This window comes from Dendrobates tinctorius, unplaced genomic scaffold, assembly GCF_039654945.1.
Source record: "Dendrobates tinctorius isolate UK_male_01 unplaced genomic scaffold, ASM3965494v1 ptg000031l, whole genome shotgun sequence".
Lineage (NCBI taxonomy): Eukaryota > Metazoa > Chordata > Amphibia > Anura > Dendrobatidae > Dendrobates > Dendrobates tinctorius.
The window spans coordinates 21,831,600-21,853,021 of NW_027361699.1; the positions used below are offsets into that span (position 1 = coordinate 21,831,600).

Sequence of the window (21,422 nt, forward strand, 5' to 3'; positions counted from 1 at the left end):
ATTAATATTCTTCACCAATGCAAGTCTATGTGTCCGATTTTCATGGACACTGTTTTTCTTTCCACGGCTGAGAAAAAACGATGCCACTCTGATCATATTCTGATAAAAAAAAACAGACTGTTTTTCACAGATGTGCAAAAAAACGGTTTTGTGACCCTACCCTTAGGGTCCCGTCACACACAGTGAGATCGCTGATTTTGTGACACATAAGCGATCTCGCCAGCGAGATTGCTGTGTGTGACGGGGATCAGCGACCGGCCCCCCTGCCGATTATCGCTGATCGTGCTCGAGCGGCCTGGGCCATTTTTCGATCGCTGGTCTCCCGCTGCCCAGCTCGCATTGCTGCGTGTGGCACTGAGAGACCAGCGATCAGCGACGCTGGACGCTGGTTTCTAATGTAAACGTCGGGTATCCAGGAGCCGCAGCTCCTGGATACCCGCTGTTTACCTTGGAAACCGGCGTATACGCTGGTTTCCAAGGTAAACAGTGGGTATCCAGGAATCGTGCTGCTCCTAGATACCCGATGTTTACCTTGGAAACCAGCATGTACGCCGGTTTTCAAGGTAAACAGCGGGTATCCAGGAGCCGCTGCTCCTGGATACCCGACGTTTACATTAGAAACCAGCGTCCAGCGTCGCTGGTCCTGATCGCTGGGGCTGTCTATGTGACAGCTCACCAGCGATCAGCCTAACGATGTCCCAGCGATCCCATCCATGTCGGATCGTTGGTGGGATCGCTGGGACATCGTTATGTGTGACGGGGGCTTTAGTTTCACTGTATCATAGTTTTTAAGGTTGAAAAGTAGAGACACAAGTATGACGTGTTCAACCTATAGCTTAACATCTAGCTTCTTAAAAATTGCTGAGATTTTTAAACCCTCCTTTTCCACAAAGGCTTTGGTGTTTCTATTAGGAGATAAATCTCCAAGATTTAAAACTCAAGCACACTAAATAGTGAAACTTATCAGCAAGGCAGCTGAAGTTTTTATTGCTTCATGATGAACATTTGCTACATTGTTGACTAGGCTGTTGGACAGTATTTCCATAATTATGCTATGTGAAAAAAGAGCAGTCACTAAACAGTGTTCAAACCTGTACTGTTCCACACTTTTTCTATTTGGTTTCCATCAGAGATGGTAATTGCCAATTGGTGAGAGTGCCGAGATCTTATATTGATGCCTGTCCTTAAGAGAGGCCATGAATACCATTTTAGCAGACAACCATGTTGTTCTTCTCCTCCATACACTATTTATATTTGGTGGTCACACAAGCTGGTAACAGTAGGATCACCCACTGGACTCATGTGAATACGTACAATTCAACAATAAAATAAAAGTTATGTTGAATCTTTCCCAACAAAATTTTCTATCATTCTACTCAGCTTCTCTTTCTCTATACCAAGCTGTCCACAGATCAGCCTGCATATTCAATATGTTAGGCTCCATTTAAGTTCAGTGCTTGTGACAAGGTTTGCTGGGACCAGAGTGTACGGGCTTGTGTAGGTGACTGTTATTTCAAGTTTTGTTCATGAGAGGAGAAGTTGTACTGTTGAGAGTTTAGGTAGTGTACCGTCAGATTGCAATATGACTATGTTTCTACTAATACCACCAACTATGTATGAAGTTTACACAGTGCTCGTAATGCTTACTGTATATATGTAATACAATAGTAAACAGAAGGACTATAAAGACACTAAATTACACAAAAATACCTTGATGACCCCAAAAACATTGGGGATAGTATTTTGTGCACTTGCGTGTCTGAAGTAGAAATAGATACAGGTTATGTCACATTTTGCATAAGGCCAAGGTCAGACAAGCAAGAGTAAGGCTACTTTCACACTTGCGTTAGGAGGCGCAGCGCACGGTGGCCGTGCAGCTCCACCCACTGCCGTGCCCCCTCCAGTCAGCTTCCTATGGGCGCATGACGCTGCATGCAACCTGTGTACACTATCTTTAGCATTGGGTGCGCAGGCCGTGCGCTGGTAGACTTTTGCCGGCGTATGCGCCCTTTTGACGGTGCGCCGAAGGCACCAAAATGCAACACGATGCTTTTGGTGCACGTCGACGCACCGTCAAAAGGGCGCATGTGCCGGCAAAAGTATACCAGCGCACAGCCTGCGTACCCAATGCTAAAGATAGGATACGCAGGTCGCATGCAGCGTTATGCGCCCATAGGAGGAGCTGACCAGAGGGGGCGCGGCAGGGGGCAGAGCTGCATGGCGGCCGTGCGCTGTGCCTCCTAACGCAAGTGTGAAAGTAGCCTAAGAAAAATTGAGTTTCATCCAGAAAACTTGTCCAGTTTTCATCCACAATATGATCCATGTGCCATCCATGTCTGTTTTTATTTCCGCATGACAGATATGTCACAACCGAAACCTTTAATGACCACCTATACGTCTTTTTACTGACCTCACATATCAGACAATAGCATCCCCTGTCTAGTGAAAATGCAGCAGCTGTCCACTGTACACAATGGCTGACACCTTGCCGTATCAGCCTTGATTGGTTTTGGCACCAACCATGACTCTTTAACCCCTTAGATGCTCCTGTCAATAGTGACTAAATCTAAATGGTTAACAGAATGTGGGTGCTCCCTCTTTAATCCCATCGTCCTGTCATGTCACTTTGTATTCATTCCTGAAAAGCACCCAAATGGTTAATAAACTACCTGACAGCAGTTTTGAATATGATGCGGAGTGCTGTTTTTAAAGTGGTCTCACATTTGGGGATTTTTTAACATATAGGTCCACCAAAGTCACTTCAAAACTGAATAGGTCCCAAAAAAGTAAGGTTTGTAAATTTCCTTGAAAAAAAATGAAAAATTACTGCTACAATTTTAAACCTTCTTGGTCGCAGTTATTTTGGCTAAAGGTTGTGCAACCAAGTATTAGGCTGAGGGTGCCAATACTTTTGTCTGGCCCATTTTTGGAGTTTTGTGTGAAATGATCAATGTTTTGCTTTTTGCTTCATTCTCTTTTGTGTTTTTTTCATTTAAGACAAATTAAATTAAGATAATACCAAAGAATTTGTGTTTGCAATCATTTTCAGGAAGAAACTGAGTATTATCTGACAGAATTGCAGGGGTGTCAATACTTTTGGCCACAACTGTATACACTTCACTGAACAAGCCTCATCTAAGCCTAGGAGGAGAATAGTGCATGGTCTGATTTTTGTTATGTCGAATAACATTAGTAAGCATGCTGTGATGTTTACTCAGATAGTACACGTCCATAAAGCACAGTTGACTAAACGAGCACTAAAGTTAACACAGCCTTCAACAAGACAACATACTATCAATCAAACATGGAGATGACAGTATGATGGTGTGCAGATTCTTTGTAGCTTCACAGCTTGGATAATTGACAATAGCTATGAATCTTTCTAGCTCTCTGTGATCTGAAGCTCATGTATAATTGGCTTATAGGTTAGCTAGCAAATCTAACTTGAATGACTTAAAAAAAAAACTAAGTTATAGTTTTGCCCCATGAACCACCAGCAGTTGTATCTGCATGTGTAAATACCCCGCCTAACAGTCCATTTATTACATTTTATACATCTTTATAAAAAGTAATTTTAAAGTCCGTCTATGATATATAGTCAATGGGGCAGTAGTGTCCCAGGACTAGTTGGGACACTTGGCATGTTATCACACCCCTGTGGGCGTGATAACATGGCTTACAAGCGCCAGCATCATCGCACAGTGCAGAAGACTTCCGATCATGCGCAATCCACCTCTCTGAAGCTGGTACGCATGTATCTGCCTTCAGAGGATCAATGCAGTGAGGGAAAGAAGAGGTACATATAATGCTGGTGATGACGCTGGCACTCCTAAGCCTTGTTATCACTCCGACAGGGTCGTGATAACATCTAAGTGAGCTGACTAGTTTGGGGACACTAATGCCCCATCGACTAGTCAAAGGCCTTATTTATATATCATAAACAGACTTTAGAAATACTTACTACTAAAGATCTGTTTATGTGTGTAATGTAATACAGGGACTGTTATACAGGGAACTTATATATGCAGACACAACTGCTAGTGGTTCTGGGGGCACGGGGGACCTGACGAGTTCCCTTTAAGTAAAGGCAGGAATCTCATTGACAGGTGGAGGCAGAACCTTAAATGAGCTCATGGTGAAAGCTTTCCAATGGGGCTAAATGAAATCAATTCTGCAAAAGAAAAGGCCACAATTCCTCAAATAATACATGAAGGACTAATCTGCTTTGCAACAATTTTGGTTACAGTTGTTGTTATGATAGTTATTATGTTTAGTGATCAGTTAATATTTAGAGTTGATATTGATGTGACATAACTTTTTCTATAAATATTTTGTCAGTATTTGGTAAGTATTTTGTATTAGAATTTGAAAGTCAAAATCAGGTAAGATGTGCATATTAAAAGCAATTGACTGAAAAATAACTCAAATCTATATTTTTTAAAAAATCTGCCAAATACAGATGAACAACCACCCGCACACCTACCTCCATGGGGGGGTAGATGCTTCATATTATAGATACGCACGAACAAGGCTTGTATAGGGAGTCAGATGCTCAGATATGTTGTAATACATTAGTTTTGTGACCTAGTACTGGTAAGAATGGCCTCTTTTTCTGTGTACAGTACATATTGCTGTATATGGATCCACACGAGGTCCCCATGACAACAGTACAGCTGACATATCAGAGCATTAGTACTGCCTCAGGCTTTGGGCCTGTAACTTCAATCATGTCCTTCCAAGCTGTGTTTGAGCTTTTCTTCAAGCAAGCGTAGATACCGTACATATTAAACACATCGCAACATATTGAGCAGCGTGTTGGCAATGATTAGCTGCTCATAGGAATCTAAAAGGTGCCATTCTGTTATTTTTATCAGGCTGCATAAAAACGCAATGTGACAAGTTCCATCTACTTGTGTAATTTTCTGCTGACTATCTTTATTGCCGTACTTTAACAAAAAGCTCAATAGCTGCTTAAAAATCCCATTAGCTAAATGTGAATAGCTGGAACAGCCAGTTTTTGCCCTGACAAATACTTCTTGATGGCGTAATTACAGGACGAGAATGCCTCTATGTAATGCTGCATAAGCCTCTCCTGGTAATGCATCACACAACAAACAGGTTGGAAGCAATACTTGTACCTACCAGGTGACTTTCAGGTGCACTGAGGCATTTGTTGAGGAAAACAACCCCGGATCATGTGCACATACCCTTAAAGGGGCACTCTGGAGAGATTAAAGTGTATTTACATCAACATAACATCAAAAACTATAAAAGCGCTATCCATATTACTGTTTTTAATTGTTACTTTATTTGCTACTTCTAGCTACTCACTGTAAACTGGTGTTGCTCCTTAGTACTCCTTCTCCCTTCTGGGACGCTACGCGTGGCTAGCTTCTGGATCCTCATACAAACCGGCCCCCTGATAAAGTCTCTTTCCATGGCTACATTTATAATCTCCTTGGAAGCACCCTTCATCAGTAGATTTTATGTTTTTGCACGTTAGTTTTTTACCTCCCCTTCTACCAAGAATGATAACTTTTTTATTTTTTAGTTGTTATACCGTAGCTGTGTAAGGGCTTGTTTTTATGTGGAACGAGTGCTACTTTTGAATGACATCCATTTCATCATGTGATGTATAGGAAAGAAGTTTGAAATGTGGTGAAATAGGGAAAAAACTGCAAATCAATTTGTTTGTTTTTATTTATAGTGTTCATTCCACGCTAAAAATGACCTGTCAATATGATTCTCCGGGACAGTACACAGCAATACCAAAAAGGCAAAGTTTTTTTTTATTTATGTCGTGAAAATTTTTTTGGGGGAAATTTGTAAAAAAAATGATCTTCTGTTGACAACATGTAACATTTTTACTCTTCAGTCGATGGGGCTGTGAAGGCATCTATTTTGTAGCAGAATTCTATCTTCTCTTGTATTGACTGCTTTACATAGTTTTGTATCATCTGCAAATATTGATATTGTACTGTGTAAACCTTCTACCAGATCATTAATAAATATGTTGAAGAGAATAGGTCCCAACACCGACCCCTGCGGAACCCCACTGGTCACAGCGACCCAGTTAGAGAATATATCATTTAGGCTATGTGCCCACGTAGCGATTCTGAAGCAGAATAAACCTGAGCAGAATCGCACACCCTGCTCCCTGGAAAACGCATGCATTTTTTGAAGCGCTTTTGTAAGCGTTTGTCAAGCATTTTTGCATGCGTTTTCCTAAGCGTCTTTGCCCATACAATTGATGGTATGCGGAATCGCCTGCGATTCCGCAAAATTAATGAACATGCTGCGTTTTTAATCACTAAGCGTTTCCGCAGCGGTTAAAAACGCACCATTGGCACAACATGTGCGTCTTCCATTAAAAATCAATTGAATGCTTTTCTTAAGTGTTTCTGCAGCAGAATCGCTTGTCTAAAAGCGCTGCATAAACACTTAAAAAACGCTACGTGGGCACACAGCCTTATGATCACCCTCTGCTTTCTAGCACTAAGCCAGTTACCTACCCACTTACACACATTTTCCCCCAGACCCAACATTCTCATTTTGTGTACCAACCTCTTGTGTTGTGTGGCACGGTATCAAACACTTTGGAAAAATCAAGATATACCACGTCCAATGACTCACCTTCCAGTCTATAGCTTACCTCTTCATAAAAACTGATTAGATTGGTTTGACAGGAGCGATTCCTCATAAGCCCATGCTGATATTGAGTTAAACAGTTATTCTCATTGAGATAATCCAGAATAACATCCCTCAGAAACCCTTCAAATATTTTACCAACAACAGAGGTTAGACTTACTGGCCTATAAATTCCCGGTTCACGTTTAGAGCTCTTTTTGAATATTGGTACCACATTTGCTATTTGCCAGTCCTGTGGAACAGACCCCATCGCTATAGAGTCGCTAAATATAAGAAATAATGGTTTGTCTATTACATTACTTAGTTCTCTTAGTACTCGTGGGTGTACGCCATCCGGACCCGGAGATTTATCTATTTTAATCTTATTTAGCCAGTTTCACACCACTTCTTGGGTTAGATTGATAACCCTTAATATAGGGTTTTCTTTGTCTCTCGGCATTTCACCTAGCATTTCATTTTCCACCGTGAATACCGTGGAGAAGAAGGTGTTTAATATATTAGCTTTTTCCTGGTCATCTATAACCATTCTTTCCTCACAATTTTTTAAGGGGCCTACACTTTCACTTTTGATTCTTTTACTATTGATATAGCTGAAGAACAGTTTGGGATTAGTTTTACTCTCCTTAGCAATGTGCTTCTCTGTTTCCTTTTTGGCAGCTTTAATTAGTTTTTTAGGTAAAGTATTTTTCTACCTATAGGTTTTTTAAAGCTTCAAGGGTGCTATCCTGCTTTAGTAGTTTAAATGCTTTCATTTTACTGTTAATTGCCCCACTTCTTTGTTTAGCCACATTGGGTTTTTCCTATTTCTTGTCCTTTTATTCCCACAAGGTATATACCGCTTACAGTGCCTATTTTGGATGTTCTTAACATTTCCCATTTATTATCTGTATTCTTATTTCTGAGGACATTGCCCCAGTCAACCAGATTAAGGGCATCTCTAAGCTGGTCAAACTTTGCCTTCATAAAGTTCAGTGTTTTTCGTGACTCCCTGACAAGTCCCCCTAGCGAAAGACAAGTGAAACTGTACACTATTGTGGTCGCTATTTCCTAGATGCCCAATGACCTTCAGATTTGTTATTCTGTCAGGTCTATTAGATAGTATTAGATCTAAAAGTGCTGCTCCTCTGGTTGGAATTTGCACTATTTGTGACAAATAATTTTTCTTGCTTATTAGCAGAAACATTTTGCCTTCATGGGTTTCGCAGGTCTCTGTTTCCCAGTTAATATCCGGGTAGTTAAAGTCTCCCATAACACCTCATTATGGGTTGCAGCTTCATCGATCTGCCTTAGTAGTAGACTTTCCATGATTTCTGTTATATTTGGGGGTTTGTAACAGAACCCAATGAGAATTTTGTTGCTATTTTTCCCTCCATGTATTTCGACCCATATGGACTCGACATCCTCATTCCCTTCGCTAATATCCTCCCTTAAAGTGGACTTTAGACAAGACTTTACATAAAGACAAACCCCTCAACATGAAGACAAACCCCTGTTTATGGGCTGGCTTTTACAAGAATACTGTCATGACAGCCGCAGGGGTCTTGAGTAGAGCCCTGGCTGTCATGGCAACATTTAAGAACATATAAGAACCCCACGATCACTTCGGAGGCGCGCTAATGGACAGATGGAAAAGTACGCCCCTGGGAGCTCAGCTCCAAATATGACTATTAGAGGCAGAGAATGGCTTAATAATACAGCCATTATCTGTCCGCAAGGATACCTGCTCAGTTTCTAAGCCAGGGAGCTGGCATATGACATATCAATACATCATCGGTTAGTAAGGGATTAATCATTGAAAGGCAGGCTCAGACTGTCCATAGGGGAATCCCCCGGTGGGCCCCTGTGCAAATCAGGGCCCCCAACCTTACTGTATGGGCAGTACTTGTCATAATTCACTTGATTCACTCTGTACAGAAAAAAGCAGCATCTCATCATTCATTAACCAACCTACCCAGTTTATTATTTTAAAGAGATAAAGGTAAATTTGTTAACCAGGGTGGTGTAATATTTGTATACAGGTGAAAAGTGGGCCCCCAAAGACAATGTTAATGGTGGGCCCTTGGCACTCCAGTCCGACACTGTTGAAAGGTGTTAAAGTTTTCCTAAACCAGTTACTATACAACCCTACTGCTTGCTAAGCAATAGCTGAATGTGTAAGTGGGTCATCCAAGACTACTCAAAACAACGCCACTCCTCTCCACAGGATGTGTGTGGTATTGCAGCTCAGCTCCATTCACTTCAATAGAGCTGAAATACCAGACACAACCAATACACAGGTCTGGTGCTTCAGGGAGTGGGAAGCAAGCAACCATGGTTTTTCTCGCACTAAATAGCCTAGTGGCATGCCAATGACACATCCCAGTTTTTTTTGCAGAAGTGAGTTTCGCGCATACGGACCCATATAGTGCTGGCAGAACTTGCTGATACATGCGTACAGCAACTTCACTAAAGTAAGAAGGTGACCCGAATCCCCCGCTGCAATGCGATGATAATGTAATGGTATCTTGTGTAGAAAACATACTGTTCTCCCTTTCTGTCTCTTGTAGGGTTCTTCAATATTAATGTACTTATTTGGATGAACAGCTGTTAAAGGCAGCCTTCCTTCATGGTGACAGAAGCATTGTTAATCAGTTCTTCACAGCTAATGACATGTGCAGAAAAGTAGGGTATGTACTTTTCACGACAATTGAGTTTTATATACCATTCCGTCTCGGTAAAAATCTGGGAGAAAATCTTAATAGGCAGTGTAATGACAGTGATTAATGATTGTAAACTTGGAACAGAATAGAAGCTTTACGTCAGATAAAAGCTGCTTGATATTTTTTCAGGACCTACGGTATATGTGACTATGAAATGAACCCGTAAACCACCTTGTAATATTTAGAGAAACAAAGGATAGTAATACAGACCCTGAGAAGAGAAGCTGATGCATATGGTAATTGAGAATGGCATCAGAGGAATTGATGGACATGAGTATTGCATAAATAATACACTTTGGCCACAATCGTGCTCAGTGGCTACAGAGCACAGAATTGTAGGTTATCATGGAGCTCAGGGCAGTCAGCAGGTCGCTCTTTCATATATTGTTGTGTTTCTTCTTTCTAATCAGTATTAGACATTCCCTAACTATAAGGATTCCTAGAGTTTTTGGTCCAATTTTGTGCGAATAAAACAAAAACCACTCAAAAAACGCTCCCTGTGCACACAGCCTTACTAGTAAATTCCCTAATAGGACTGATGAGAAAAGGTAAGGGGTTGTCCACCTTTGTGCATCATTTTTTTTTTTTTCATTTACCTATATGCATGTAATAGGGGCTAAAAATCAATTTTGCAATTAGGTTTCATTAAATATATTTGCCCCGCCGCCTTCAACAGACTCCATATTGCACCGACTATTGCTGACGGCAGAATGGAGTAACTAAGAGGTGTGATCCATGGCTTACTACATACTACATCATAGGATTCATGTATTATATATCAATCTCTTTGATAATGCATGCATTAATAAAAAGATTACAGCTACTGTCTGGGAATCTTGCGTCCATTATATACTACTGGAATTGAAACTGGGAATTAAACCAAAATTAATCATTCTGTACACAGCTAGTGGAAAATAAGCACTCATCTATATTACATCTGTCTGGGGATGCTACTTATTTTGGAATAATATATGCTGAGAGATCTCTTTTTGATAATTAACATAAGGGTATTCCCATGCCTTGGATATATATTATTCATAAGATATGTATGGATGAGAATGCCAGCCAGTTATTAAATTATTGACAGCATCGATGAAACCAGTAGCTCCTTGAACATAGGAATGCATTCAATACATTTACTAGTGATAGTTTATGGCTGTCATTTTAGGGTTTCTCAGAAATACAGACTTCACATATTATCATAAAGACAAATATCTCCAAGTATACAGCCATATTCACAAGTGCAGGATTTGTTGCATATTTTGGAGCATAATGTGTTTTACCAACGAGTGAGAAAAGGAAGAGTTCAGAGTAACACAGTGCTCAATAGGTTCCTTCTTCATATCCTTACAGCATTTTTAATTCTGTTGGTTAAGGTGGAACTTAAATCAACATTTATTTTTCCAATGCAAACCAAAAGCTTGTGCCAGTGGCGAAAAATATTATTGGATCCGGTGACAACACTACTCATGACATTTTATGTTCATGCCCACAGCAAAATTGAATACAGAGTGTACAGCTTCTTAAATGGAAGAATAAACAGATGACGAAGGTTACAATACACACTGCAACTTCCCAAACTCAACATTGCATTCTCAAGACCGAAAGGAAAACCACTGAAAAATAGATCAGATCTGACTTGATAGCTGTAGGATTTACCAAAAATTCCTGTGGCTGCCCATCCCCTCTGACTACAGACGTTACAATTTTAATAATAGTCTGTCGTAAGCTAAGAAAACAACTCAATTATCAAAATATTATCATAATTTAGCCATCAGCTTCCATATAACTGCACTTTGCAATACAGTTATAGGTAATATAGACATAAAAAACAAGAAAACAATGTACGTCGTTGTAACGCTAGGGGTACCTAAGATAGAGAGTGGACCCTCTGGATCGCGGATCCGGAGCCCCAGGGTCGAGCACGCCAGGTGAAGACCGACCCCTATACAGGGATCGTTTGGGGCAGGACCACAGAGGACGGAGGCGCGACAGCCGGAACCAAGAGGGACGGCTCCACGGACAGAAGGAGAGGGAAGGCAATGGTACGTGGGAGGACCTAGACGGGCAGAAGGAGGAGGACGGCACCGGAGATGGGAGACAGTGCACAGGCAGGCTGGGAGGGAAGGACGCAGGAGACAGAGAGCGACAGGGAGTGTCAGGCGGAACGCAGAAAGCTACAGTAGAACTGTAGAGGCCAGAGAGTGCAGGAAAACTACACGATCGTCAGGCGTCCTCCTAACTGCGAGGACGCCTGAAGTACAGCAGCCTCCGGATGCTCGTCACCCAAACCCGCCCCTCGGCGCCGCCCATCGCAGGGGAGACCAGGCCCGCCCCTCAGCGCCGCCCATCATGGGAGAGAGAGGAAAGACGGCGGCGAGCGCGAACCAGGGGGCGGGAAGGAGGAGCCGAGGAGAAGAGGAACTGACGGCGGGCACGTGACCGAGCGGGAGCGCGCAGGTGAGGGGATGCCGCAGCGGCCGCCACAGCGAAAGGGGCATCGGCGGGCATAACCGCCGATGTCACAGTACCTCCCCCCTTACGGCGTCCCTTAGCGAGATTGGCCAAAAACTTTTTTAGAATGCGAGGGGCGTTGATATTCTCCCGGGGCTCCCAGGACCTCTCCTCGGGACCAAAACCCACCCAATCGATAAGAAAAAGGGTCTTACCCCGGGCTTTTTTCATAGCCAAGATGTCCTTGACCTCGAAGACGTTATCAGAGATGGCAGGAGGAGGAACGATGGAAACCGGTTGGAACCGGTTCAGGACTACGGGTTTCAGGAGCGAGACATGGAAGGCGTTGGGCACCCGGAGCGAAGCAGGCAACCTTAGTTTGTAAGCCACGGCATTAATACGTCCAATCACCTCAAACGGTCCAATGTACCGAGGACTCAGCTTGTAAGAGGGAACTCTCAGACGGATATGTCGAGTTGAAAGCCAGACCTTGTCACCAGGATGGTACGGGGGTACGTCCTTCCGTCTCTTGTCTGCATGCTTCTTGATTCGGTCGTTGGCACTTTTGAGCGCATCCCGGGTCTCTCTCCAAATCTGCGAGAATTTTTTAGCAAGAGAATCAGCTGCGGGTACCTCGGTAGAGGTAGAAAAAGGCAATGGAATATTTGGGTTCTGACCGGTTACCACAAAAAAAGGTGACCTGGTGGTAGATTCACTGGGATGATTATTGTGTGAGAATTCAGCCCAAGGTAAGAGCGCAACCCAGTCGTCTTGATGAGCGTTGGTAAAGTGACGTAGGAAGGTGGTTAACCCCTGATTAATTCGTTCCACTTGCCCGTTGGTCTGAGGATGATATGCGGAGGAAAAGTCGAGAGATGTACCCATAAGCCGGCAAAGTGCCCTCCAGAAGCGGGAGGTGAACTGGACCCCCCGATCCGACAGAATCCGTTGAGGAAGACCATGCAGTCTGAAGACCTGGTGGATGAAGATCTCAGCCAACTTTGGGGTGGACGGTAGTCCCGATAAGGGAATAAAATGGGCCATCTTAGAAAAGCGATCTGCCACGACTAAGATGGTGGTACATCCGGCCGAGCGGGGCAAATCGGTCACAAAGTCCATGGCGATCTGTTGCCAGGGGGCTTCAGGAACTGGCAACGGATGAAGAAGGCCGGCGGGCAAGGTCCTAGCCACCTTGTTCTGGGCACAGATTGTGCAAGAGGCCACGTAGTCCATCACATCCTGGCGAAGCGTGGGCCACCAATAATACCGGGAAAGCAGTAAGAGAGTCTTCTTGGTCCCCACGTGTCCAGCAATTTTGGAGGAATGTCCCCAGCACAACACCTCTATACGTTTGCCTGGAGGGACGAAGGTCTTACCGGGCGGAGGGGTAGCAAAATTCACAGGAGCCACGGTGATCATCCTGGAAGGCTCGATGATACAGGATGGGATTTCGTCCCTCTCTGAAGACTGCAACGACCTGGAAAGGGCATCGGCCTTGATGTTCCTATTACCCGGTCGGAAGTGAAGTTGGAAGTCAAAGCGGGAAAAAAACAAGGCCCACCTGGCTTGTCGGGCATTGAGCCTTTGGGCGGATTGCAGATAGGCCAGGTTTTTGTGGTCAGTGAGGATGGTAAAGGGATGTACAGCTCCCTCGAGTAAATACCGCCATTCAGTTAAGGCCATCTTAATGGCCAGTAATTCACGGTCTCCAATGGAGTAGTTGCACTCCGCCGGTGAAAAGATTTTAGAGAAAAAACCGCATGGAACCAGCCGTCCGGACGAAGCCTGCTGGGACAAGACCGCCCCAGCTCCAGTGGAGGAGGCATCCACTTCCAAGACAAAGGGTCTGCTGGCCACAGGCCGATGCAAAATGGGTGCTGAGGCAAAAGAACGTTTCAGAGTTTGGAAAGCTTCCTCCGCTTCAGGGGACCAGCTGTTGGTCTTCGTTCCTTTACGGGTCAGGTTCGTGATGGGTTTGGTAACCGTGGAAAAGTGAGGCACAAACTGGCGGTAATAGTTTGCGAACCCAAGAAACCGCTGGATGGCCTTAATCCCCACAGGACGAGGCCACTTGAGAACCGCATCGAGTTTTTCGGGATCCATGCTTAGACCGGAGTCGGAAACGACATATCCCAAGAAGGGTAGTGACGACTGCTCAAAAAGGCATTTCTCGATCTTGGCGTAGAGTTGGTTCTCTCGGAGACGATGCAAGACCAAGCGTACACTCCTGCGATGAGAAGGCAGATCGGGGGAGAAAACGAGGATGTCGTCCAGGTAGATGACAACACAAGAATAGAGTAGATCCCGGAATACCTCATTGATAAATTCTTGGAACACAGCGGGGGCATTGCAAAGGCCAAATGGCATGACTAGATATTCATAATGCCCGTCACGAGTATTGAAGGCCGTTTTCCACTCGTCCCCAGCACGGATACGGACCAAATTGTAGGCTCCCCGCAGGTCTAACTTCGTGAAGATCCGGGCTCCTCTCAACCGGTCAAAAAGCTCCGGAATCAACGGAAGAGGGTAACGATTCTTGATGGTGATTTTGTTCAGGCCCCGGTAATCAATGCAAGGCCGCAGTGATCCATCTTTCTTCCGGACGAAGAAAAAACCTGCGCCTGCAGGAGAGGAAGACTTTCGGATAAACCCCTTGGAGAGGTTTTCGTGGATGTATTCCGTCATGGCAGTGGTCTCGGCTGGAGAGAGAGGGTATGTTCTACCTCTGGGAGGAATCGCTCCAGGCATCAGGTCGATGGGGCAGTCATAAGACCGGTGCGGTGGCAGGGAATCCGCCTCTCTTTTGCAGAAAACATCAGCATAAGCGTGATATGGCACAGGAAGACCAGGGAGGTCTGTAGGCTTGCGCTGAGGCTGGGGACGAACCAGGTTACGTAAACAGCTTGCATGGCAGGCGTGCCCCCAGCGCAGGATCTCTCCGGAGCGCCAATCGATAACAGGCTCATGCCGCCTGAGCCAAGGTAGCCCCAAAAGAATGGCGTGGGACAACTGAGGCAAGACATAAAAGGCAATCCTTTCAGAGTGGAGGGCGCCAACTTGCAGGTTTACTTCAGTGGTTACCGAGGTGACGAGCCCAGGAAGAGGTTTGCCGTCAACGGAGGTGATTGCTCGAGGATTACTTAGGACGACCACGGGAATCTGGAGCCTGTCCACCTCCTCCTGGTGGATGAAGTTGCCTGCCGCGCCCGAGTCCACATACGCCTCCACAGAGCTACGCCCCCGTCCTGAAATAAGCAGAGCTGAAACAGTAAGTGGTAGAGAGGGGGTAGAATCACCTAGGGGGCCCTCTCCTACCTGGCCTAGGCGGATGCGTTTCCCGGTCTCTCAGGACAAGTGCGTATGAAGTGGTTGGCCCCTCCACAATAGAGACAGAGTCCCTTGGACATTCTCTCCCTACGCCGTTGTTCAGACAACTTGATACGATCAACTTGCATGGGCTCAGGAGCGGTGTTACTAGGAGGGGCAACGGTGCGCGGAATAGGAGCTTGGTATAACCTAAAGGACCTCTTCTCCCTAGCCGACTCTCGGGCGCGCTCCTGAAAACGCAGATCAATACGAGTAGCCAAGGAGATGAGATCCTCCAGGGTGGTAGGGAGGTCACGCCCGGCCAACTCGTCTTTGATTTTACCAGAAAGTCCTCTCCAAAACGCACCAACCAGGGCTTCATTATTCCACCCCAGCTCCGAGGACAAGGTCCGAAAACGGATGGCGTATTGCCCTACCGTAAGGGGCCCCTGGCAGAGGTTAAAAAGGGCCTCAGTGGAGGAAGCAAGGCGTCCAGGTTCATCGAAAACCTTGCGAAATGTCTCCAAAAAACACTGGATGTTGGTCACCACCGGGTCATCCCTCTCCCATAATGGATTCACCCAAGCCAACGCCTCCCCCTCAAGGTGGGAGATTATAAAGGCCACTTTAGCACGGTCCGTAGGATACTGTTGGGGCGAAAGATCAAAGTGCAACCTGCACTGATTTAAAAATCCCCTACACAATTTTGGGTCCCCACAGTACCTGGGTGGTTTACCGAGACGGGGAGGGGGAGTAGAGACGGTGTCCCGGGCTAGGGTGGAAGCGGCCGTAGAGGACTGCAAAGAAAGCAGCCTATCATCCACGGAGGCCATATACCCCAAAATGTGAGACTGAGCATCGCGCTGTTGTGCGAGCTCCTGCTGGAGACTGACTAATAGGGGTGCGTGTGCTGGGTCTGCGGTCTGAAGAGCGGAGAGCCGGGTGTCCATGGACTTCATGAATGACATGATACGGTTCTGATTTTCTCTAAGGAAGAGCAGTTCCTTTTGAGTGGCAGCCGCGGCACCGGCGGGGTCCATGGCCTGACGATACTGTAACGCTAGGGGTACCTAAGATAGAGAGTGGACCCTCTGGATCGCGGATCCGGAGCCCCAGGGTCGAGCACGCCAGGTGAAGACCGACCCCTATACAGGGATCGTTTGGGGCAGGACCACAGAGGACGGAGGCGCGACAGCCGGAACCAAGAGGGACGGCTCCACGGACAGAAGGAGAGGGAAGGCAATGGTACGTGGGAGGACCTAGACGGGCAGAAGGAGGAGGACGGCACCGGAGATGGGAGACAGTGCACAGGCAGGCTGGGAGGGAAGGACGCAGGAGACAGAGAGCGACAGGGAGTGTCAGGCGGAACGCGGAAAGCTACAGTAGAACTGTAGAGGCCAGAGAGTGCAGGAAAACTACACGATCGTCAGGCGTCCTCCTAACTGCGAGGACGCCTGAAGTACAGCAGCCTCCGGATGCTCGTCACCCAAACCCGCCCCTCGGCGCCGCCCATCGCAGGGGAGACCAGGCCCGCCCCTCAGCGCCGCCCATCATGGGAGAGAGAGGAAAGACGGCGGCGAGCGCGAACCAGGGGGCGGGAAGGAGGAGCCGAGGAGAAGAGGAACTGACGGCGGGCACGTGACCGAGCGGGAGCGCGCAGGTGAGGGGATGCCGCAGCGGCCGCCGCAGCGAAAGGGGCATCGGCGGGCATAACCGCCGATGTCACAGTCGTCATTCAAAGTGCAGCAGGCTAATAAATACAAAGCGGATACATTAAAAAATATAGTTCTGACCTTTCTAGTATGCCATCTAAATTTAGTGAGGACATTATATCATCGATATCTATTTTATATTTTTATTCATAAACTGCGGCTGTATTTTTTACTAAAAAAACTAATTTAGCTGCAGTGTATGTTTAAATAATAATAATTCTGATAATTTTATTTATATGGCACCAACATATTCTGCAGCACATTACAATTCACAGGGTACAGACGCTATCAAACATGACTTAAAGGGAACCTGTCATGTCAAAAACTATATTAACCTGCAGATATGGAGTTTTTAGGGTAAAACTGTGGATACTAGGAATTAACTGGATTGTCCAGGGTAGTTTATTCCAGAAAACTAAAGCAGCATGAGAGAAGTTTGGAAACAGGATAAGCAGATTCACATTATAGAGGATGTTAGACTTAGATCTTTAGCATAATGGCGAGCATGAATAAAGTGCTAGGTAATGTGATAGAAGAAACCTAGTTACCCTGGGGGATGCTGAAGGTTAGTGAAGACAGACTCCATTAAAATAATCAGCTTTGTCTGGTTTCGTATGGGTGCTAGATCATATACTATTTGAGGGTACGATTACCGCTAAACCACTACCAGATATAGGAGCAAGCCTTTATACAGCAATTAATTTGCCTTTCTCTGCAAACAATGTTGCTACAAAGCTTTCATGAGTGACATACAACTTAAGAGGTAAAACTGAAAATAACATTTCAATCCAAGGTTAAACCACCTTGCGATGAAGAAAAAAAAAAGCAAAGCAGTGGATTTCATAACTCACATGTCTGACTATAAATGGCCAGACACAAACTATCACGCTCCAGTGGAAAATCTGATTATCAGATCAAATATTAAAAGTCACATTAGCCTAAGTTTTCATGGTTATGGTTGCCTGCTTGACAAATGGAAAGGTCAGCGGGTGTGCAGTCCATGTAAATATAATTCATTTTCCACAGACATTCCCTACAATGTTCAGCACATGGAACCTTCATGCCAAAAATAAGGGATCCATTATACAATATATGCATAATGTGCTCCCGGGCCTGAGGCAGATTGTAATGCCATTCTGTGTCATGTACAGTGGACTGTGCAGATTCTGTATTCTTGCTGGTAAACGATAAAGGAGCAAAAAAAAATCACAATCGGGAATAATTGGTTGGCATTTACATGACAAGATCACTTGTCCCATGCGGAGAACGCATGTCTCACATGCATTTAATTTTAAGGGAACCCCATATCTGCAGGCTAATACAGCTCTGGCAAAAACTAAGAGACCACCACATCAAAACCCTGTCATGGGCAGCCCATGGTTATTCCATAAAATATTGATTTCTGAACTCTTCCTGAGTTAAAACATTGGTATCGTTGTTTCTAAATGATTATGAACTTGTTTTCTTTGCATTATTTGAGGTCTGAAAGCACTGGGTTTTTTTTTTTAATTTTAGCCATTTCTCCTTTTCAGAAAAAACAAAACAAAATTCATTGCTTGGAAAGTTGGAGACATGTTGTCAGAAGTTTGTAGACTGAAAGAACAATTTACATTTTACTCAAAAATATACCTATAAAGAGAAAAATCAGACAATCTGAACATTTGGAAGTGGTCTCTTAATTTTTGCCAGAGCTGTAGCGTTATAATGCTGGTCAGTGCCTGCACGTAGCATAATGATGCGGGGAGAAAATTAATTGTTTTCTCCACAGCAGCATTCCTGTTTCTGTCATAGGAGCGCTGGTTTAGTTAATGCTTTGAGCATACAGAACGGCAGCTGTACAGCCCTGACTGACAGCCGACGCCAATGCTGGGGTGCGGTCACAGCCGCCGTTCTTTATTCTGAGAGAGGTGACTGAACCAGAGCCAGTTTTGCCCCCGTGACTGAAACTGGACAACTGAAACCCTTGTCCCTGACTGATGCTGGCTCTGAATTGGGGCCGGCTGTCAGTCAGGGCCGGGGGCGTGGTTTCAGCCACGGGAGCAGTGTCGGCGTTGGTTCAGTCACTGCTCTGAGTATACATAGCAGCAGCTGTAACCGCGCCCCCAGCTCTGACTTAAGCTGGAGTCACACATAGCGACTTACCAGCGATCCCGACAACGATATCAACGTGTCAGGATCGCTGGTAAGTCGCTATGTGATCGCTGGTGAGCTGTCAGACAGACAGCTTCACCAGCGATTAGCACAGCGATGCCGGGCACGCGGCATCGCTGTGTTCGTTAGCGCTGATGCCATGGATCCATGTCAAAAATAGAATTAAAATAAAAAATATTGTTATTCTCACCTTCCGACGTCCCGCGCAGCATTCCCGCCTCTCTCCACGCTCCGGTCCCAGTAATCCTTTGCGAGAATTACCGCGATGACGTCCTTTCTCGCGGGATCGCGAGCGTGGAGAGAGGCGGGAATGCTGCGCGGGACGTCGGAAGGTGAGAATAAAACAATATTTTTAATTTTTTTTTATTATTTTACAGCTGATCGCTGGTCTCCCGCCTGTCACACGCAGCAATGCGTGCTGGCCAGCGGGAGATCAGCGACGAAAAAAATGTCCAGAGGTTTCTTGCAGCGATCAGTGATACCGGCAGGGGGGCCGCTCGCTGATCGCTGTCACACACAGCGATCTCGCTGGTGAGATCGCTGTTGTGTCACAAAAGTCGTGACTCAGCAGCGATCTCGCTAGCGAGATTGCTATGTGTGACAGGGTCTTTACACTCCCTTTCATTTAATCACTATCTGAGGACATGTCACATGCTGTATTATATAATGCTGTGTGAAGTCCAGGCCAAAGAGGAAAAATAGGTGTCAGAAATGCAGAAAAACAATCCTTTCTGTATTCAATACAAGTAGTACATGGATGCAGCGGTGGACTACGGCTGTTTCGCGTCAATGAGACGCTGCAGTGGGTTAATAACATTTGTATGTGGGCTCGCTCACACTTGCAATATAATCGGACAAGTGCAGCCTGATAAAAAATCAGATTGAACTCAGTCGAATCTTAACCTATGGGGCAGTTCATATCTGTGATTCGGCATGCGAAAACAATCTCAGCTTGCTGCGATTGCTTCCGTGAATCGGATCACACGCACCCATACAAGTCTATGGGTGTGTGTGAAACATCGCACTTCACTCAGATGTCACCCGAGTGAATTGCGATTCCCGCCAAAATGGGCAGCAGAGAAGATGGAGAAATTACTTTCTCTGTCTCTTCCACACCTGTGCTTTGATTCTCTCATGCCAGAGCATCGGAGCACAGAGCGCTCACACTCGGCTCATGCTCACAGCAGAGGTGGAGCTTAGTGTCATTAGCGCATCGCATGTAATACGCTAATGTGACTCCGACCTATGTGTGAAAATCTGCCTCTTCTACATTTCACGTATAAAATCCTATTTTGGGGCCATATTTCTCAGATTTAGCACAATTGTGGCAAAACTATGCAGCCATATTTTCACCTTAATTGTTTCATATAGGGAAATACGACTTTAGAATGAAACATTCATCCGTCACCAAAGCAAGTTTTTAAGCCTCTACTTTTCTCACATCTCCAATACCAATGTATTATGAGGCTTGATAACTCATAGATTGCTGGAGATAACAGTGCTGTCACCAGACGGAGCCCAGTTCTCTGGAGCAGTGGAGGGGGGGGGGCAGTGATTAGCAAATGACCATCTATCCTGGGGGTTGGTGATAACTTGTTAAAATGGGAATTACCCGCTAGGGTGGCCATGCACAAACCAGATAGCTGTCAGATGAATGCCTTTTTGGCTGACACATTTTTTTTCCTGACCCCTATACACCACCCCCATACCAGATTACTTTTTACTATCATTCTTATGGATGCGAACAACAATGACTATTTTCCAATCATCAACTAAAGTTGATTTTTACAATGTTGGAAATGATACCAATTGGACTAAAGAACCTGTCACACACAGCGATCTCGCTAGCGAGATCGCTGCTGAGCCACTAGTTTTGTGACGCAACAGCGATCTCACCAGCGAGATCGCTGTGTGTGACACTTACCAGCGACCGGCCCCCCCTGCCTGGTATCGCTGATCATCCTGGAATGGCCAGGACATTTTTTTGATCGCTGGTCTCCCGCTGGCCAGCACGCATCGCTGTGTGTGGCAGGCGGGAGACCAGCGATCAGCGAGCTGGCGCTGGTAACTAAGGTATGCATCGGGTTTCTAAGCGGCGCGCAGCGCTTAGAAACACAATGTGTACCTTGGTTACCAGCTCCCTACATCAGCGCGCTGGTAACTAAGGTACACAGTGGGTAACTAAGCAACGTGCGTCACTTGTTACCCACGTGTGGCTGGTGCTGATCGCTGGTGAAGCTGCTTGTTTGGCAGCTCACCAGCGATTATGAAGCGACACACCAGTGATCCTGTCAAGATCATATCGCTGTCGGGATCGCTGGTGCGCCGCTATGTGTGACGGGGCCCTAACTCTCATTTAGATTTAAAAATACAAGTTCAGCTAAAACATAAAACTTCAATAACAATGGTGCTGTACTCTTATCTTACAACTAGAAGTAACCCAATGCACTAA

The 21,422-nt window shown here is 45.4% G+C and overlaps 1 protein-coding gene across 1 annotated transcript in view; it reads right to left on the reverse strand.

The window, feature by feature from the left end:
• The window catches only part of PIP5K1B (phosphatidylinositol-4-phosphate 5-kinase type 1 beta), a 218,475-nt gene that overhangs the window by 97,322 nt on the left and 99,731 nt on the right, over nucleotides 1–21,422 (reverse strand). The window lies entirely within an intron of this gene.